The sequence below is a fragment of the Bos taurus genome, chromosome X (genome assembly GCF_002263795.3).
Source record: "Bos taurus isolate L1 Dominette 01449 registration number 42190680 breed Hereford chromosome X, ARS-UCD2.0, whole genome shotgun sequence".
NCBI classification, from domain to species: domain Eukaryota; kingdom Metazoa; phylum Chordata; class Mammalia; order Artiodactyla; family Bovidae; genus Bos; species Bos taurus.
This window is the reverse complement of record NC_037357.1, coordinates 134,152,780-134,173,688: the sequence shown is the minus strand read 5'-3', so window position 1 is coordinate 134,173,688 and position 20,909 is coordinate 134,152,780.

The window sequence follows — 20,909 nt, the reverse complement described above, 5'->3', positions numbered from 1 at the left end:
GAAAACTGAAGGGTGACCCAACGGAATAGCCGGCAGGGTCATTTTGGAGGGAAGGGGAAATGTGCTCCCCAGGGGAGACCTGGCAGAATCCATAGGCATTTTTGGATGACTTAACTGACATCTAGTGGAAGAGACCAGAGACACCACCAAAAATCCCACAATGCATAGGACAGGTCCATCCCCGCAAAGGAATTATCCTGCCCCGACGTCAACAGTATCCAAGCTGAGATACTCTTACATACAGAAATATATAAATAAATTTAAAATGAGGGGAAAAGCTTCTACTTACGTCAATGAATGATTCATTTAAAGAAATTTCATTTAATAATCATGAAGGCACATGCTTTATTTAAACAATGTCTGTTTATGTGGCTTTAACTATATAATGATAATAAATTCAATGACAACACCAGCTAGAAAAAAATGTTTATAAACTCTTCAGTCTTATGGTTACAAGACACTGTTAAAAAGTAACATTTAGAGAGTTCCCTGGTGGTCCAGCTGTTTAAAACTTTACCTTCCGTTGCAGGGGATGTGAGTTTGACCCCCTGGTTGGGGAGCAAAGATCCCACGTGCCTCCCAGCCAGAAAACCAAAATAGAAAACAATAATGTGACAAATTCAATAAAGACTTTAAAAAATAAATAGATAAAAGTAACGTTTAAAATAATTTATAGTTTTGTTTCAGGTGTCTTAGTCTGTTCAAGTTTCTGTAACAAAACACAGGCGTATCTTGGAGCTACTGCAGGTTTGGCTCCAGGCCACAGCAAGAAAGCTAATGCTGCAATAGAGTAAGTGCTACTAATTTTTTGGTTTCCTAGTGCATTATGAAAGGAATGTTTATTCTATATTGTAGTCTGTCAAGTGCACAATAACATTACCCTTGAAAAACAACCTATAGATCTTAAAGTGCTTCATTGCTAAAAAGGGCTAACCGTCACCTAACCCAGGCTGGACACACATTTTCAATTTGCAAAATCTGAAGTATCCTGCAGTGCAGCAAAGTGATACAAAGTGCAAGGAAACGAGTTTTGTCTATCTTAGTCGATATAACCCCACCAGCTTTTAAACAATACAGGTAACGTTATGGCTTATTCAGTTCAGTTCAGTTTAGTTCAGTCGCTCAGTCATGTCCGACTCTGCGACCCCATGAATCGCAGCACGCCAGGCCTCCCTGTCCATCATAGAGATAACTAAATTTTCAGTTTGTAAAATCTGAAGTATCCTGCAGTGCAGCCAAGTGATACAAAGTACAATAAAATGAGATATGCCTATACTAGTCAATCATAACCCTACCAGCTTTTAAACAATACAAGCAACCTTATCACTTAAATAAAGTTATTAGGCATAGCTAAATAATATTTTGATGCAATGAGATCAAGATAAAAAAAAAATCTGCATTGCTAGATGTCAATAGTAATTCTTCTGTATGAAGAGAAAGGATGACTCAGATGCTTTTCTGGATTTTAAATTTAAATATTCATTGCTGCTGCTGCTGCTAAGTCGCTTCAGTCGTGTCTGACTTTGTGCAACCCCCGAGACAGCAGCCCACCAGACTTCCCCACCCCTGGGATTCTCCAGGCAAGAACACTGGAGTGGGTTGCCATTTCCTTCTCCAATGCATGAAAGTGAAAAGTGAAAGTGAAGTCGCTCAGCCGTGCCTGACTCTTAGTGATCCCATGGACTGCAGCCCACCAGGCTCCCCTGTCCATGGATTTTCCAAGCAAGAGTACTGGAGTGGGGTGCCATTGCCGGTATTTAAAAAATATATATCATACTCAGTCCCTGATGAAGAAAAAAAGCTATTTATAGGAGATGAAGAGCTTTCCCTACTTAGTGAAATCCAGGAGCTAGAAATATAAAGATTTTATATCTATTTTTCTTGAAGGCAGTTGAATAACACTTAACAAATGCAACACAAGAGGGCAGTCATTCCATCCTTTAATTCCGTTACATACTCAAGAGGAAAAAGAAAGAGTCGGTGTTTCTATGGTGATGAAAGTGGGGAGGGGCGTACTTCTAAAATCAGCATTGCCTTTACGGACAGACATTTAAGTCAGTGAATTCTCTTTACTCTATAGATGTGATGAATTTCCTCATAGACTTCACTTAAAAACCAGCTCACAATTACTGATCTTTTGCTTATCTATTAAGGCAGCACCATACAGATAGATTACCTATATTAACACTGACAAAGAATAAAAAGGAAAAATGAAGAAAAAACAGAAAGTGAAATTGCCGAGCTAGCATAAAATATCAGCAAATTATGGCTTAATTCAAACGTTCATTTTTTCTTTGGGTTAACAACTCAGGTAACTTTACTCAAGTCTAATATAATCACATAGGTGACTAATACTTATGAAATTGAGTGACTGAACTGAACTGGTGCTCATTCAACAATGCAAACCCAGAGCAACAGTTATGACTTAGGTCACAATGCAAGTCCAGGGGGAATCCCTGAGATTTCAGCAAATGTCAGTCTTTTCCCAATTCACACTGCACTGTCTAATCCGACACACTGCCCTTGGGTACTTTTTCATCTTTCTTAAAGAAAACATAAAGGTCAGCTGAGCAGAGAAGTTTTGGAGAAGGCTGCTGGGAGTTGGGGCTTATCATTTGCAAGGAAGGCTTGCTCTTGAACTCAAGAGCAAAGTCTAGCCCAGGCGTCACCAAGGAAGTGCCCCAGCCATCATCCTCTTGGACCAGTCTCCTTTTCTGGGCTTCTCCATCTATTGTGACTCCAAACCTACATCTCCGCCTCGGCTCAGAGCATGCTCTTAGCTCTTACAAGAAATAAGAGTTTTCTCAAGTCAGTCAGTCAGTTCAGTCGCTCAGTTGTATCCAACTCTTTTTGACCCCATGGACTGCAGCACGCCAGACCTCCCTGTCCATCACCAAGTCCCGGAGCTTGCTCAAACTCATGTCCATTGAGTCAATGATGCCATCCAATCATCTCCTCCTCTTTTGTCCCCTTCTCCTCCTGCCTTCAATCTTCCCCAGCATCATGGTCTTTTCCAGTGAGTCAGTTCTTTGCATCAGATGGCCAAGGTATAGGGGTTTCAGCTTCAGCATCAGTCTTTCCAATGAGTATTCAGGACTAATCTCCTTTAGGATGGACTGGTTAGATCTCCTTACAGTCCAAGGGACTCTCAAGAGTCTTCTCCAACACCACAGTTCAAAAGCATCAATTTTTCGGCGCTCAGCTTTCTTCACAGTCCAATTCTCACATCCATACATGACCACTGGAAAACCATAGCTTTGACTATTTGGGCCTTTGTTGGCAAAGTAATGTCTCTGCTTTTTAACATGCTGTCTAGGTTGGTCATAAATTTTCTTCCAAGGAGTAAGCGTCTTTTAATTTCATGGCTGCAGTTCCCACCTGCAGTGATTTTGGAGCCCCCCCAAAATAAAGTCTGTCACTGTTTCCACTATTTCCCCATCTATTTGCCATGAAGTGATGGGACCAGATGCCATGATCTTTGTTTTTTGAATGTTGAGTTTTAAGCCAGCTTTTCCACTCTCCTCTTTCCCTTTCCTCAAGAGGCTCTTTGCTTTCTGCCATAAGGCAAGAAATCTGTTGTGGGTCGTGGAACTTTCTTAACAGTGCAAGAATTTATTTGGTATAATTGCTCTGTAGTTTGGTGGATCGTCTGCTCGGGGCTCTATGGTGGGGTTAATAGTGACCTCCTTCAAGAGGGCTGATGCCACAGGCTATGTGACCCGGGTCTGCTGCACTCAGAGCCCATGGCCCTGTAGCAGGCCACTGCTGACTCAAGCCTCTGCAGGGGACACTCACACACTCAAAGGCTGGCAGAACTCCTCAGACTGTTCAGTTCAGTTCAGTTCAGTCGCTCAGTCATGTCTGACTCTTTGGGATCCCATGGACTGCAGGACACCAGGCCTCCCTGTCCATTGCCAACTCCCGGAGTCCACTCAAACTCATGTCCATAGCACCCTATTTACCTGCCGTGCCAGCGTGGAGCCTGCAGACACTGACTTCTCCTCATCCCATTAATGATGACCGTGACCACAACATGGGGCTGTCCAGCTGGGTCAGTGGTAAAGAATCTGCCTGCCAACGCAGGAGACAGGGGTTCAATCCCCACATCGTGAAGATCCCCACATCGGGAAGATCACCTGGAGGAGGAAATGACAACCCATGCCATGGAGAACCTCATGGACAGAGTAGCCTGGCAGGCTACAGTCCAAGGAGTCCCAAGGGGTTTGAGACTAGGGACTGAGCACACATCGCTCCCTGCAGGCTTCCTCCCAGCTGCTGACTCGCTGTGGAAATCATGCATGTCCCAGGTTGCCCTGATGATGGCGCTGTGCACATGTAAACCCTCAAACCGATCTTTCCCAAAGGCACAGGCTGCTTCCTAAACCTTCTAAACGAATGATATTTTCTATTAAATGCAGAGTCTTGACGGCAGAGCTCCCAGGAGCCACAAAACCCAGCTGCTCTCACCCGAACAGCATCATAGAAAAAAAGCCGTATTTTATCCCATTCATTGGACTTTCAAGGAGTCCGCAGTCAGTAAAACAAAGCAGAGCTGGCTGTTTCCAATAAAGAAGCTGGAATCCCAGGTCTTCCTCCCCCAGGGTGCTGTTGGCAACTTCAAATGAAAAACTCTAGGCCCCTCTATGCTAGGCCCTTGGTTCGGATGTCAGGTTTTGTATTTTCTTGCCCTGGATATGGAGGTGGTACCCTAGTTCAGCTTCCCTGATAGCTCAGTTGGTAAAGACTCCACCTGCAATGCAGGAGAACCTGGTTCGATTCCTGGGTTGGGAAGATCTACTTGAGAAGGGATAGGCTACCCTCTCCAGTATTCTTGGGCTTCCCTGGTAGCTCAGCTGGTAAAGAATCTTCCTGCAAGGTGGGAGACCTGGGTTCAATTCCTGGGTTGGGAAGATCCCCTGGAGAAGGGAAAGGCTACCCACTCCAGTATTCTGGCCTGGAGAATTCTCATGGACTGTATAGTCCATGGGGTCACAAAGAGTCAGACAGGACTGAGAAACTTTCACTTCACTTCACCCTAGTTCATGTCTAGGTTTGGGGAGGAACATACACACTCTCTTAGAGGAGGAAATGGCAACCCACTCCAGTACTCTTGCCTGGGAAATCCCATGGACAGAGGAGCCTGGCAGGCTACAGTCCCTGGGGTTGCAAAAGAGTGGGACACGACTGAGAAGACAAGTACATACCCATGTATCCTGTGCACATGACCACACACAGCCATCCAGAGAATTAGAGATCCAGTCCCAAGAGGTTCGGTCTGTAGAGACCAGCGCGAAGCCAGTTGCCTCTGCTCTTGCAGTTGGGCATCGCTGTGCATAAGCACGCTCAGTGGTCAAAGGGCTTTTCAGGGGCACAAGTTCACAGGCATGTGGATAGCACTCACACAGTCCCATGGAAGCTCTGAGGTCAGGTGGGCAGTGGGTCTCAACCGGGCTTGTTCTACCAGATTCTGCCGTTCGTAGGCACCTTCGCTCAGTTGCGTCCAACTCTTTGCAACCCCATGGACTGTAGCCCACCAGGCTCCTCTGTCCATGGGCTTTCCCAGGCAAGAATACCAGAGTGGGTTGCCATTTCCTTCTCCAAGGGATCTTTCCGAACCAGGCATGAAACCCGTGTCTCCTGCACTGCAGGCAGATTCTTTACCATCTGAGCCACCAGGGAAATCCTTGTTATTTCTCACATTGTCTTTATTGACTTAAGCCGAAAAGGGTTTTACGGAATAAGCCCAACTTGTATCCAAGGAGAAAGTAAAAATATTTGGGGCTGACCGTCATCTCCTGACACCGTTTTACTTTCCCTCTTAAACATTACTCAGGTCACATGGCATTTAGCTGCCTCTTTCAGAACGGATAATCTAAACACTGTCAAACATTGACCTGAAAGCTGTCAAAACGTTTGTCTAAAACTTGTCAAATATTAGATTACGTGACGAAGGGTCTCTGCTTCCTTCACGCGTTTTCCCTCATGGCGTTAAACTGCCACATGAACTTAAAATATCCAGTTCTCAGAAATATCTGTTTCCTGTGGACCTCAGGTTCAGCACCGCAGAGCTAACTTGTTGCTGATGACCACTCCCTGGAGAAAGATGCTCTGTGAATGTGCTGGCCCTGTATTTCCAACAAGACCTCACATCAAGTCTCGGATATAAATAATGTTCTCTGCAAATAAATCCTTTCCTGAGTTCGCCATTGTCTAACTGGTAACTAAACCCCTGTATGACGTGTTCAGTGGAAACACACATGGTCCAGCTGGAAGGAAATCTGTCTCCAGCTTCGCATCTTTGCCAAAAGTTCTCCCTGTAACACAAAGTTTGAGTGGACTTCACCAGGCCCACAGGTTCCCTAAGATCCCTTATTTTGACCCCTTGATTCTCCAGAGATGACCAAATGGAGAAGACACCCTAAATCATTCAGAAACACTATTAAAATCAGAGATTGCTTTATGTTTACTCTCTTATTAATTTTTTTATTATAACAGAAATTCTTAAACCTAGACCCAAATAGAATAGAGTCATAAACCTTTAGGTACCTGCTGCTCAATTTCACCATCAATATTTTCCAAAGCTCCATCCATGTCAAAGCAAACCTCAGACGGAAAGACCCACTGTCCATATCTGCTCTGGACTATCCCAATCTTTTTGCCTTTTCATACTGTTCATGGGGTTCTCCAGACTAGAATACTGGAGTGGGTTGCCATTTCCTTTTCCAAAAGGAGAAGGGAGGTAGCAGAGGATGAGATGGTTGGATGGCATCATCGACTCAATGTACATGAATTTGAGCCAGCTCCAGGAGATAGTGGAGGACAGAGGAGTCTGGCGTGCTGCAGTCCATGGGGGTCACAAAGAGTCAGACACAGCTAGTGACTGAAAAACAATCAGTTCAGTTCAGTTCAGTCACTCAGTCATGTCTGACTCTTTGTGACCCCATGGACTGCAGCACATCAGGCCTCCCTGTCCATCACCAACTCCTAGAGTTTAAGCAAATGCATGTTCATCGAATTGGTAATGCCATCAAACCATCTCATCCTCTGTCGTCCCCTTCTTCTCCTGCCTTCATTTTTTCCCAACATCGGGGTCTTTTCCAGTGAGTCAGTTCTTCGTATCAGGTGGCCAAAGGATTGGAATTGCAGCTTCAGCATCAGTCTTTCCAATGAATATTCAGGACTGATTTTCTTTAGGATGGACTGGTTGGATCCCCTTGCAGTTCAAGGGACTCTCAAGAGTCTTCTCCGACACCACAGTTCAAAGGCATCCATTCTTCAGCTCTCAGCTTTCTTTATAGTCCAACTCTTACATCCATACATGACTACTGGAAAAAGCACAGCCTTGACTAGATGGACATTTGTCAGCAATATAATGTCTCTGCTTTTTAATATGCTGTCTAGGTTGGCCATAACTTTCCTGACAAGGAGTAAGACAACATCCCAATCTTAGCACTGAAAGTCCCATGCCTCAGGAATCCACTTAGGCCCAGGCAAACCAGTATGATTGGCTATCCTGAGTCAAAATATCATCCTTTACCTAAAACTTTCTTCACCAGCTATCTCTAGTTCAGGCTTTTAAAAACTCAATCACAATACCAGAAACAAATTTAATAAGTATTCCTAAGTATCATTTCATTATCAGCCATGTTCACTTATTTATTTAGTTATTTTTTACTTCCTGCAGGAAGATAAAGCATCAATAGGTAATCTGAGTCAGGACTCCTATGACTGGTATGTCAGCTAAAACTCCTTTCAGTTCCCCAGCATTTTCCTCCTGTGCCATTGATGTCTTTAAGAACTTAAGTCCATGTTCCTGTAAGACTTCCCACAATCTAGGTATATTACACGTTACAATCTTGTGGTGGCTTTTTTTTTATATACTTCTTTATTGCATGCATGTAAAAAAATAGTTTATTTTTTACTGAAAGATAATTGCTTTACAGAATTTTGCTGTTTTCTGTCAAACCTTAACATGAATCAGCCATAGGTATATACATAGATATACAAAGTGCTATTTAGCTCTAGAAACTTGATTAGCTTCAGAGTTGATTTGGTGGGGGAGGGGAGTGGCATTAATCATACCGCTAAGACTGACCTATGGTTCTGGAGGGGTAACCCTGATGGAACCATCTGAAAACCCCCATCAGCCTTTCACATAAAGATTCTGGAAGTCACTGGGGATCACAGCTTTGATGTATGACATCATTACGGGGTAGCGAGCGTGATATGCTAATTCTATTACCCCTCCTTCCTGTCTTCATGTGATTCTCTACAAGGAATCGCTTTCCGTCATGGACAATCTGGTTATCTCGAAGTAGATTCCATTCGGAAAAAGACCAGAATAGATGTGTGATATTTTTCCTTTCATTTATTACATTTCAGGATAAACAGTAGGAGTCCGAAAGACGATCGATAAAGCTTCGGTTGCGGGGGAGGGAGGGGAATAGAGGAGGGAAAGGAGCAACATTTTAAATTCTCTGCGGCCCGCTCTTCGATGCATTTTCATAACTCATTGAGCTGCTGTACACATGCAAATAGATTTGCTGCGCTCTATCATAACTTCCTGAGCAGGTGTGCACAGGCAAATTTGCAAGAAACCCATAAATATATGGTGCAGTACCTTCCTTCAGTTGTCTTTACTGGGAAACCTTCACCCATTTCAGGTGCAAGGGCAAGAACAACCATGGCAAGCAAATCAACACGTCAGGAAAACGTGCCTGCACATTTCCGTCTGGGCACTGTCTCATAGCTGTCTCATAGCTCCTCATCTGTGCACACTGGTTTCTCAGATGGCTAAAGTCTACGTTCACGGCATCTAGCCTAGCAATCACCTGGCCATGCTAGGCTTCAAAAGTGTCCTCTCTGGTGACAACTGTAATTCCAAAAGATAGACGCACCCACAATGCTTCACAGAGACACTGTTTACAATAGCTAGCCAGGACACCAGTTCAGTTCAGCTCAGTCGTGTCCAACTCTTTGTGACCCCCTGGACTGCAGCACGCCAGGCCTCCCTGTCCATCACCAACTCCTGGAGTTCACTCAGACTCATGTCCATTGAGTCCGTGATGCCATCCAACCATCTCATCCTCGGTCGTCCCCTTCTTCTCCGCCTTCAATCTTTCCCAGCATCAGGGTCTTTTCCAATGAGTCAAGTTCTTCGCATCAGGTGGCCAAAGTACTGGAGCTTCAGTTTCAGCATCAGTCCTTCCAATGAATATTCAGGGCTGATTTCCTTTAGGATGGACTGGTTGGATCTCCTTGCAGTCCAAGAGACTCTCAGGAGTCTTCTCCAACACCATAGTTCAAAAGCATCAAGTCTACAGTGCTCAGCCTTCTTTATGGTCCAACTCTCACATCCATACATGACTACCGGAATAGACAATAATGATTCAATTTTTGCCTTCCTTTCTGGATGAACAAATATGATATTTATTACACATGATGCTATTCTATTCTTCCCAAGCCAGGTTGATTTTGACTGGTAAGGCTAATAAGAGACATCCTTCCCTCACTTATGATCTTCCAAACAATGTTTCTTTTGGGGACAACAGTTCCAGGAAACATCAAATGCCCACAGAAACAAATTCTCTTGTCTCCCCTCAACACCTCCCCCTTTAGGGTACAGTCACCTTTGTGAAAATTTCAAGGCATTTCTAAAAACCAATGCATACTCTGAAAGCATAAGGAGTACAGACTTTACAAGATAATTGTTCCAAAGACCTCTAAAATGCATCCGTATTGTCCATCATAACTCACTTCTGTTAAAGTTTCCCCTTTGGGGATTATATATGAGAAACCCTGCATACACTATCAGAGGCCAGCAAATACTCAGTATCCCTTTCTGTTGACAGAAAAGGCTATTCTTTGGCAAAGTGAGTGAAGTGAAGTCACTCAGTCATGTCCAACTCTTTGGGACCCCAGGGACTGTAGCCCACCAGGCTCCTCCGTCCATGGGATTTTCCAGGCAAGAGTACTGGAGTGGGTTGCCATTTCCTTCTCCAGGGGATCTTCCTGACGCAGGAATTGAACCCAGGTCTCCCCAGGCTTCCCTGGTGGCTCAGAGGTTAAAGCATCTGCCTGCAATGCAGGAGACCCCGGTTTGATCCCTGGGTCGGGAAGATCCCCTGGAGGACGGCATGGTGACCCACTGCAGTATTCTTGCCTGGAGAATCCCATGGACGGACGAGCCTGGTGCGATATTAGTCCACGGGGTCGCAAAGAGTCAGACACGACTGAGCGACTTCATTCACTTCACTCCCTCGTTGTAGGCAGATGCTTTACCATCTGAGCCACCAGGGAAGTCCAAATTCTTTGGCGAAGGGTGAATAAACTCTTGTCTCTAGAGGCTTGAATTTAATTCACATTCAACCGCTTTGATTAAATTCCAAACTCAGCAAATTAAGTTCCCAATTTGAGGAAACCCCTTGAGGCTCAATAGGGAAGAAGGAAGAAGGCTTGAGGCGGGGGAGAGTGACACTTAAAGTCATCACTGGGATTTGACGCAAGACCTCGTCACATTCCGTCTCAATAATATCCAAGTTTTAAATCAGCCAAGGGCACAAGAGGGTTAAAACAGTTTCAGAATATTAAAAGACCTTTCCCCATTCAAAAGAACAGATAAGAAAATATTGACAGTTTTCTACTTGGCACAAAAGAACAGTTGTGATAAGAGTCTGCCGATAAGAAGATGAAATGGACAGTGATCACAAGGAGGAAAAAGAAATCACAGAGTATTTCTGACAACACAGAGAAATCAACCCTACGTTGCGGTCTTGTTATAGTACCTCCTTGCTCCCTGGGCCAAGTCAGCACAGACAAACCTCAACTCTGTACATTTTCAATAAAAGCGCATGATCAGATACAACAGGAACACAGAAAATGCAAAATGGCATCATTAATATGCAACACAAATTGTCTAAAGAATGAGATCGCCAAAGTAGAGATTTGTTCCATCCTTTGTCATGAGATGACTGCCCTTAGCCTTGAATCTGACGATGGAACTGTGTCTCAGGTTAAAAAAAAAAAAAAAAAAGGTCAAATGGTTCCATTTTTAAATACTGGAAATGGATTATAGACTTTGGAGAAGTGAGCATTACAAAAAAAAATCTTATCTTGGCTTCTTTGTAAGATGCCACACCATTTGTGCAGACAGGGTTCGCTCAAAATAATAGAGGATGCTCCCTCTCCTGGGGGAGAATGAGGTCTTCTGGCTGCATGATGCAGGACGTGGCTTATTTACAGCTTACGAGCCAGGACTTGGTGGGTGTCTGTCAATAATCACATTAGAATTTGGCAAAGAAATGGTTCTTCTATTAACGCATGCTTATCTATGGGAACATCTGACAGAAGATCTCTAAATCAGAGATGATTCATTCTACCATGGAAACCTACAGCACACACATGGGTTAGTCTCTCAGTCTTGTCTGATTCTTTGCAACCCCGTGGACTGCATGCAGCTTGGCAGGCTCCTCCATCCGTAGGATTTCCCAGGCAAGAACAGTGGAGTAGGTTGCCATTTCCTTCTCCAGGAGATCTTCCCGACCCAGATATTGAACCCGTGTCTCTTGCCTCTCCTGCATTGGTGGGTGGATTGCTTACCATTAGCAAGCTTCCCTAGTGGCTCACATGGTAAAGAATCTGTCTGCAATGCAAGAGACCCAGGTTCGATCCCTGGTTGGAAAGATACCCTGGAGACAGAAATGGCAGCCCACTCCAGTGTTCTTGCCTGGGAAATCCCACGGAGAGAGGAGCCGTGCGGGTTACAGCTCATGCGGTCGCAAAGAGTTGGATATGACTGAGCGACTGCTGCTGCTGCTAAGTCGCTTCAGTCGTGTCCGACTCTGTGTGACCCCATAGACAGCAGCCCACCAGGCTCCCCCGTCCCTGGGATTCTCCAGGCAAGAACACTGGAGTGGGTTGGCATTTCCTTCTCCAATGCACAAAAGTGAAAAGTGAAAGTGAAGTTGCTCAGTCGTCTCCGACTCCTCACAACCCCATGGACTGCAGCCCACCAGACTCCTCCGTCCATGGGACTTTCCAGGCAAGAGTCCTGGAGTGGGGTGCCATGGCCTTCTCCACTAACACTAACTAAAAAGCACCATCTAGGAAGCCCTCAAACCTAACTATTCACAGCTTCATGACATTTTACATTTGCAAATAACCGTAAACCACCACCCAAATAGAAAAGAACAGTTTGATCCCTCAGAAAGTTTCCTCCTGCTCCTCCCAGAGACTGATTCACAAGTAATAAAACCTTAAGATGAGGCTAGTGTATATATAAATCTTATAAGAATATGACTTTGGACACTTCTTTTCAACAGGTAAAGGGCAAAACCTTCAGCTGTTGTATGTGAATCTTTGAATAATTGCTTTGGAGAGAGTTTGAAATGACCTGCCAAGTAGATGGTTTTGATTCCTTATTGCATTTGCTGAACAGCCCAAGATGCGACACTTTATAGCTTTCTTTGGAAAATGAACATGGACTCAGTATAATTAATCCCACGTACAATGATTATATCTAACTCTGCGCAAGCCATTACTGGTAACTTTACAGGTTATAACTCAATTAATTGGATCTATTATGTATAATGGGTTTTTTTTTTTTTTTTTACCTTGCAAGTCCGGAATAGAAAACGATCTTTTGACTTAAGACACAGTTCCATTATTCATGAAACAGAGTACCTGAAAGGGGCGATCAATTCACTCAATTGATTCGACAGCCTTGGGTTTTTGTTTCTTTTTTTTTTTTTTGGAGAATGAATGTAGAAATGCTGAAAGTTCTTTGGCAGGAGGATATGAGAACAAGCTGACTGTTTTCAGGAGAGAGTCAGCATCTCGTTTTCTGACACTTCTTCCTGCTTTTGTCATCGTAACAAATTCTGGATCATTCCTTTCTGATAAGAAATTGTTAACACAGGAATGGTGACTTCTAAGCAGAATTTGTGGAGAAGGAAATGGCAACCCACTCCAGTGTTCTTGCCTGGAGAACCCCAGGGACGGGGGAGCCTGATGGGCTGCTGTCTATGGGGTCGCACAGAGTCGGACACGACTGAAGCGACTTAGCAACCAAGCAAGCAAGCAGAATTTGAGCAAACTCCGGGAGATAGTTAAGGACAGGGAAGCCTGGCGTGCTGCAGTCCACGGGGTCGCAAAGAGTCAAGACACGACTGAGTGACTGAACGACAACAGAGCAGTTTGCCTAGATGATTTCCTTTGTTGGGTTTTTGCTCGCCTTGGAAAGCAGGCTCTCCTCCAGCACTTCTTGCCTCATCTCCCTTGTGAAAAGGGTGCTTTATTGAGGTACAATGCCCTAAGTGTTTAAAGCGTGGCGGGGGAGATGACATGTCGGGGGTAGGTTAGGGTTAGAGTTAGGCTCCTGGAGATGGGTATAAGTTTTAATACCTGGAGAGGGAGAGAGTTGGCAGGCCTGGGGAATGGCAACAGGACTACTGGCTGGGCGTACAAGGCTAGTGTGCAAGAGTCACAGAGCATCTGACCTCCTGTGTGTGTGTGTGTGTGTGCCTGAAGCAGAGAGAATGAAGGACTGCCTCTGTGGGCAGCTCTTGGTTACCTCTTCCTACAGACACCACCACGTGACTCCCGGAGAACAAGGATGACATTTCACTGACCTCGCATCCTCTGCCACGCAACCCTCACCAAGCGAACGGTGAGCCCTAACAGAATTCAGGAAGGAGAAGAATCCCTGCTATCTAACAGCCATCAGACTGCAACCACTCCCCGTGGATGTGAAAATACAGGATGCTGGCCCCCAGTAGCTGAGACGCATGTGAAAGAACAATTTCCGGGACCCCCCCCCACCAGATGCTTGAAGCTTCCCATACATGTGCTTAGTCACTTCAGTCGTGTCGGACTCTTTCTGACCCCAGGGACTGCACCCCACCAGGCTCCTCTGTCCATGGGGCTTCTCCAGGCAAGAATACTGCAGTGGGTCGCCATGCCGTCCTCCAGGGGATCTTCCCGACCCAGGGATCAAACCGGGGTCTCCTGCATTGCAGGCGGATTCTTTACCAGCTGAGCTACCAGGGAAGCCTCCTTCTCATAGACAGAAGAATGCTAAATACCTTAACTTGAGATGTCTGCTTTTCCTTAAGTAACAATAATCTTTGATGTTCAGACGACCTGTCCCTTTTTGTTGCAAACTTCTATATAACTTGGCTCCCCCCAACCCCCCAACAACGGTTCTCCCAGGGGCACTTGTGGCTGCCTGTCAAGCTTAAAGTCCTAAGAATTTCCACTGAATAAAACAACTTTCTGCTTTCAGGTTGTCGCTTATCTTTTTTTAGACAAAAATGGCGAACGCCACCCAGGAGGGATATTGACGGCTCATGGGAGGAACTGGACTTGAGTTCTGATGCAAAGTCCACGCACAGCCCTTCCACTCTCCTACCTGCTTTTCCCTCTCATCTTCTGCATCCGTTCCAGTCAACCAGCCACAGGCCCTCCCACCTCACCTCGAGCAGATGGTCTAAGGCCCAGTTTAGCAAAACCAAAGAGGCCATCAGTGGGAATCGCTTTATTTTCTTGCCTCTCGGCTGAGCTGCAACTGATGCTTTGCTCTTATTCTGTTTATAAACACGTCTATTTCCATGAACCACAGACATGGAAAAACAGACCTGTTCAATAATAGGAAAGGGGTACGTGTCAAGACTGTACACTGTCACTCTGCTTATCTAACTTCTATGCAGAGTACATCATGTAAAAAGCTTGGCTGGATGAATCACAAGCTGGAATCAAGACCGCTGGGAAAAATAACAACCTCAGTTATGCAGATGTTACTCTAGTGGCAGAAAGCAAAGAGGAATTAAAGAGCCTCTCGATGAAGGTGAAAGAGGAAAGTGAAAAAGTGGCTTAAAGCTCAACATTCAAAAAACTAAGATCACGGCATCTGGTCCCATCACTTCATGGCAAATAGATGGGGGAAAGAATGGAAACAGTGACAGACTTTATTTTCTTGGGCTCCAAAATCACTGTGGATGGTGACTGTAGCCATGAAATTAAAAGATGCTTGCTTCTTGAAAAAAAAAGCTATGACCAACTTAGTGTATTAAAAAGCTGAGACATCACTTTGCCAACAAAGGTACATATAGTCAAAGCTATGGTTTTTCCAGGGATCATGTACATAGGTGAGAGCTGAACCATGATGAAGGATGAGGGCTAAACTGATGCTTTTGAACTGTGGTGTTGGAGAAGACTCTTGAGATCCCTTGGACTGCAAGGAAATCCAACCTGTCCATCCTAAAGGAAATCGGTCCTGAATATTCATTGGAAGGACTGATCCTGAAGCTGAAACTCCAATACTTTGGCCACCTGTTGTGAAGAACTGACTTATTGAAGAGACCCTGATGCTGGGAGAGATTGAAGGCGGGAGGAGAAGGGGACGACAGAGGATGAGATGGTTGGGTGGCATCACCGACTCAATGGAGGAGAATTTGAGCAAACTCTGGGAGATAGCGAAGGATAGGGAAGCCTGATGTGCTGCAGTCCATGGGGCTGCAAAGAGTCGGACACAACTGAACGACTCAACAACAGTTCCCATGAAACCCTAGTTGCCAAACAGCTGTTTCTCCAATATCCGGGATATGAACATTAGCCGCCTTCTCTCTCCTGTGTTCCTCTCATCACTTCTCCACTGGCTTCTTGTCACCAGGACTCAAATATGCTGATGTCTCTCCTACCTTAAAACAAACAAGTATTTCCCTGGAACCTCTCCTTCCAATTAAAAACCACCTTTGCTTTCCCCTTCATGAACAAGCTGTATAGGTCTGGGGGTCTGATCGTTAAGAATCTACCTTGCAATGCACAGGACATGGGTTCGATTCCTGGTCGGGCAACTAAACAGCTTGCTCTAGAAACCACACTCCGGAGCTCACGCACCAAAACTGGAGAAGCCCACACGCCACAACAAAAGATCCTGTAGACTGCAATAAGACCCGTTGCAGCCAAACATACATATACATACACACACACACACACGCACACATCCACATAAATATATATATATATCATATATATGATATATATCATATATATGATATATATAGGGCTTCCCTTGTGGCTCAGACAGTAAGGAGTCTGCTTGCAGTTCAGCAGACCTGGGTTTGGTACACACACAAGTACACACAAAATCTATGTACGTGTACATAAAAGCTGTGTATATGTTCATATACCTGTACACACACTTACATAAAAGCTATGTAGAGCCACTGTGGCTTTGTTTTTATTTCCCTGTGCCTCTTCACCTACGTAGGCAGACTTCTGCCCCCACCATAAACTGAAATCTTTTGTGCTACAGTGTGTGAGCGGTGGTCCTAATCACTCTCAATTGCTTAAGGATGCTGACTGCAGCCCCTTCCCCCAGCCTGCAGGAAACGGCCCTCACCCTTTTTTTCCTTTATGCTCATTATCATTGTCCATCACTTAAAGCCAAGCTTGGATCGCTATTGCAAGTGCAACTCCTTTGCGGCTTGGAAACCTCTGCCTTTCAAACAGCTCCCAGGAGATTCCTTTACTCGAAGCTTTCAGAAACACTGTGATAAGTACGTATATTCCTCAGAGGCCTGCTCCACGTCTTCAGTTCACCATTTATAGCAGAAGTTGGTAAAAGACAGCCCAAGGACCAACTCAGGCCCACCACTCATTTTTGTAAATAAAGTTTTATTGGAACCAGCCACACCCACTGGTTGGCATACTGCCAATGGCTGCTTTTGAGCTGCTGCAGCTGAGTTGAAGAGTTGCAATGGAGACTCTATGGTGCACAAAGCTTAAAACATTCACTCTCTGGCCTTTCATAGAAAAAGTATGCCAACCCCTCCAGTTTACATTCTCCCAGCTGCTCTCCCAACATTCAGAGTCTTTTCATGTGACCTGTCCGCCACACTTCAGACTCAGAAAGCCAACAATGTACTGGAAACCCACACACGAATATGATGACACTCACCTCTGAAGCCCACTGTATCCAGCTGCATTTCCCATCTTCTTCCTGACTTGCTCCTCCATCCACAATGTTATAGGATTTCCTGGTGGCTCAACTAGTAAAAGAATCCACCTGCAGTGCGGGAGACCTAGGTTCCATCCCTGGGTGGGGAAGCTCCCCTGGAGAAGGGAAAGGCTACCCACTCCAGTATTCTGGTGTGGAGAATTCCATGGGCTGTGTAGTCTGTAGCCCAGGAACAAGTACCACCATCCACCCCATCACCCAGCTCCTGAGCATGGTCTCTTCCAGTGCTCCGTCTCTGTAAGCTGCAGCCCTATGCTCACCTAGCTCCAGCATCCCAGGCTCCCTCATCTCATCACTGAGGTTAGTGCACTTGATGGAATCTGACTGATGGGCACTAAACTAGGCATTTTCCTGTGGTCCACAGTTTAGGTGTGGAGAGGGGGCAGCTGTGACAAAGGTCTTTGGAGGAGACTATTGGGGAAGGGGCACAGAGCAGAGCCGCAGTGGAGCAACCTATTCAAAATGATCACAGTTGAAAGAGGTCTCATTATTCGTTATCCGCAGGTCATCGTTCAGTATCAACCACAAACAAGGAAGAGCAAAGGGCGTCGGGATCCAGGCTTGAACCCAGTTTGCTGTAAGGGTAAAGGAAGGTCCTGCCTGGGGAAGCCGGGGAAAGGGGTGCATCAGAGGGAGCCATCATCCTGAGAAGTTAGGGCTAGAAAAGTGTTGAAAGGAAAGTGTGTTTCTAACTGTGGGCAGGGGGAAATCTCACAGGGAACTGAGACCTCGTTTAAATTCAGAGAGATACGCATCGCATATTCAGATGCAATCAAGTGGGTGCCAGGATTGATTATCTTTCATTTGAAGAACTCGGGAGTCGTATTTCCCCAAAGCAGACGCCGGGCATTTTCATCCCTGCACTCCTGTTGAGTATGCGATGCTGTTACTGGATCAAAAGTCACGTTATTGACGGAAATACAGTTGTCTGTGCTTAACATTTCTTCACATGGGGAAGGAAAAGATCTACTGTTGCATTTTTTAAGCTGCATAATGTAAATAATACCATTTTTGCTCCCGTAAAAATCCTCTTTTACTGACTTTCAAGATTGGGAAAGCGTTGAAAGGCACAATTTTCTTACTTTCAGCCTCTTATCCAATATTATTTCCGCTGAAAATCACAGCTTGTCTTTTGAAATGCTCATTTGCAGAACTGAAGACTCGGCATTCAACATTCCTAGGGTTAAATGGTGAAAAAAGCGGGTTTAAGTTTCAACACATACAGGTTTGCTATAAGCGCCTGTAACCACTGATATGAAATCTTCCACTTGAGGAGGTATTATCTGACTCATTCATGTTACTAATCGGCCTTGTGTAAAAGGATGTATACGGTTTGCAATCTGGGTTATAAAGGTGCTTTCAGATTTCTAGTGCACAGTCACGTAGGTGCTGTGTGGAAATCTACAACTCAGAAATTCTCCCCAAAGAGGTCAGTTCCTGCCCTGATGGAATACGTGTTTTTTTTTTTTTTTTTCTCCATGTTCTGTGCTTCTTACGGAGTCATAGGATGGCCTTTAAAGTCACTATTCCATCCCAAGGAGAGCCATTCACAGCGCTAGTACTGAAAGAACCAAGGAGACAGCTCATTAAAGCCGCAGTACTCCCCATAAAATGGAAATAATGTACCATTTCCAAAACAATGGCAGAGAGTATTAGAGTGTAGAATTTTACTACACTCTGCTGACCCAAAGAGGAGCTATATATTTTAGGACAATCCTTTAATGAAAACATAATGAAAGAGTGTTCATCTGTCTGGAAAGATAGTTCAAAGAATGTGTGTGACCTTAAAAAGACTTAACACATTCCACTCAGTTGGCCAGAAAGTTTGTTTGGCTTTTCCATCACATCTTACACAAGTGAACTTTTTGGCCAATCCAAATAAAAAATTAAAAAATCACGGACAAAATGGACATGGGTTTGGTTAGGCTCCAGAAGTTGGTGATGGACAGGGAGGCCTGGAGTGCTGAGGTTCATGGGATCTTGAAGAGTCGGATACAACTAAGTGACTAAACTGAATTGAATTAAAAAAAAAAACAACTTCAAATCTATTGAAAGAAATGATCCTTCATGACAAGGAGTACTTTATAAATTAAGATTTTAATTTAGTACATTATATATTATATATATTATTATATATTATAATATAATATATATAACATTATATATTATATATGTATAATTATATATGTATAATTAAGTACATTATAAATGAAGATTTATAATGATCTGAGACTGGCACAATAGCTTCTTTTTTTTTTTTTTTGGTACAAATGTCCTGGTTACGGTTCTGGCATAAAATGTAGTATATAACTTATCTCTTCATTTTAGCAAGAGTTGCCAGGAACCATTTCTTCTTCAAAGTCAGATCTTCCACAACTATATTTTGAAATATCAACTGATAAGGTTTCATTTTAGTTTGAGTTTCTAAAAAAATATAGAGACTTAGTTGTATTCTATAACGCTGTACACACATATGCAAAACATTCGTTAGGTCAAAATAAGCAAAAGGTGAACAATTATTGCAAATTCTGCAGCAAGAGAAGTCTTCTGAAGATAAATAAATTGCTTTTTCTGCAATACCAGTTTTGTTATTAAATTTCAGACTCCAAAGTCATGTCTGATGACACAAAATCAATAAAGATTCTCGAGCTAGTCATCGCATGAATTCTGACTTCCCAGGTGTGTGTAATTGTTTAGTGCGTATGCCTTGCAAGACTCCACACACGTTGCATATCGGCATGGTGGAAAATGAAGGAAGAGCTTTATCTTCTCTTGCAAGCAAAGCTTCGAGTCAGGTTTCAGATTATGCATTATGGTTTGCACACCTTCCTTTATGAGCTTTTCCAGGCCCTTTGTCATCACTGAAAGTAAACTAGTGTTTCTGAGTTTTAATCGGGTCTCTCTTGCCATGAATTAATGCCCTTGCACTCCTCCTTCTACTAATTCTAAGTTTGCTTCTAACTCTCTTCAGCTTTGTGCAATGTTCCCTTCCCTTTCCCCTCTTTTTCCTCCCTCCTCCATATTCCTTATGGATATATACATATTCCTTACCAACTATAAGCAAAGTAAGCAACCTCTTAGTCTTTGCTAAACCTCCCTTGACTGTATGAATGCCTTCCCCATCACTGTATCCTTCACACACAGCTGACAACTGGGTGCTGTCAACTCTGGTACTGGAGACAAGCGAATGGACTCACATCCCTGCCTTGCCAAGTGCCAGCTTACTTGACCCTCCTGAAGGTCTCCAAATGCCACCCACTCTGTCTGTAATATTCTCATGACAATGCCAACTTTGCAGAGCTGTTGCAAAGAAGGGTGTCATATGAAAAATTAGCTGGCGCACCACATGACACTGATAAATAATGAATTGCGGAAGAAATTAGAATTATGCCACTGACATATATCAAGCACCAGTCATATGCCAGGCAGTTTGGGAAGCGCTGTGCATATCAAGAAGGTCGTCATCTCTGGATGAGCCTCTGTGGTTCTTACTGAGAAAGTGTTTTGTCTTTTTTTTTTTTTTTAGGCTTGAAATTTTATTTTTTAGTTGTTAATTTATTTATTTTTTAATTGAAGGATAACTGCTTTACAGAATTTTGCCGTTTTCTGTCAAACGTCAACATGAATCAGCCATAGGTACACATATATCCCCTCCCTTTTGAACCTCCCTCCCATCTCCCTCCCCATCCCACCCCTTGTGGTCACAAAGTTCTCTGGAAAACTCCTTTTTTACCAGAGAGTAGGTGAGACGATATAGTCTTTGAAATCTTAACCTAAGGACACATTTCCTTGGAGAAGGAAATGGCAACCCACTCCAGTGTTCTTGCCTGGAGAATCCCAGGGACGGGGAAGCCTGGTGGGCTGCTGTTTCTGCGGTCGCAGAGAGTCGGAC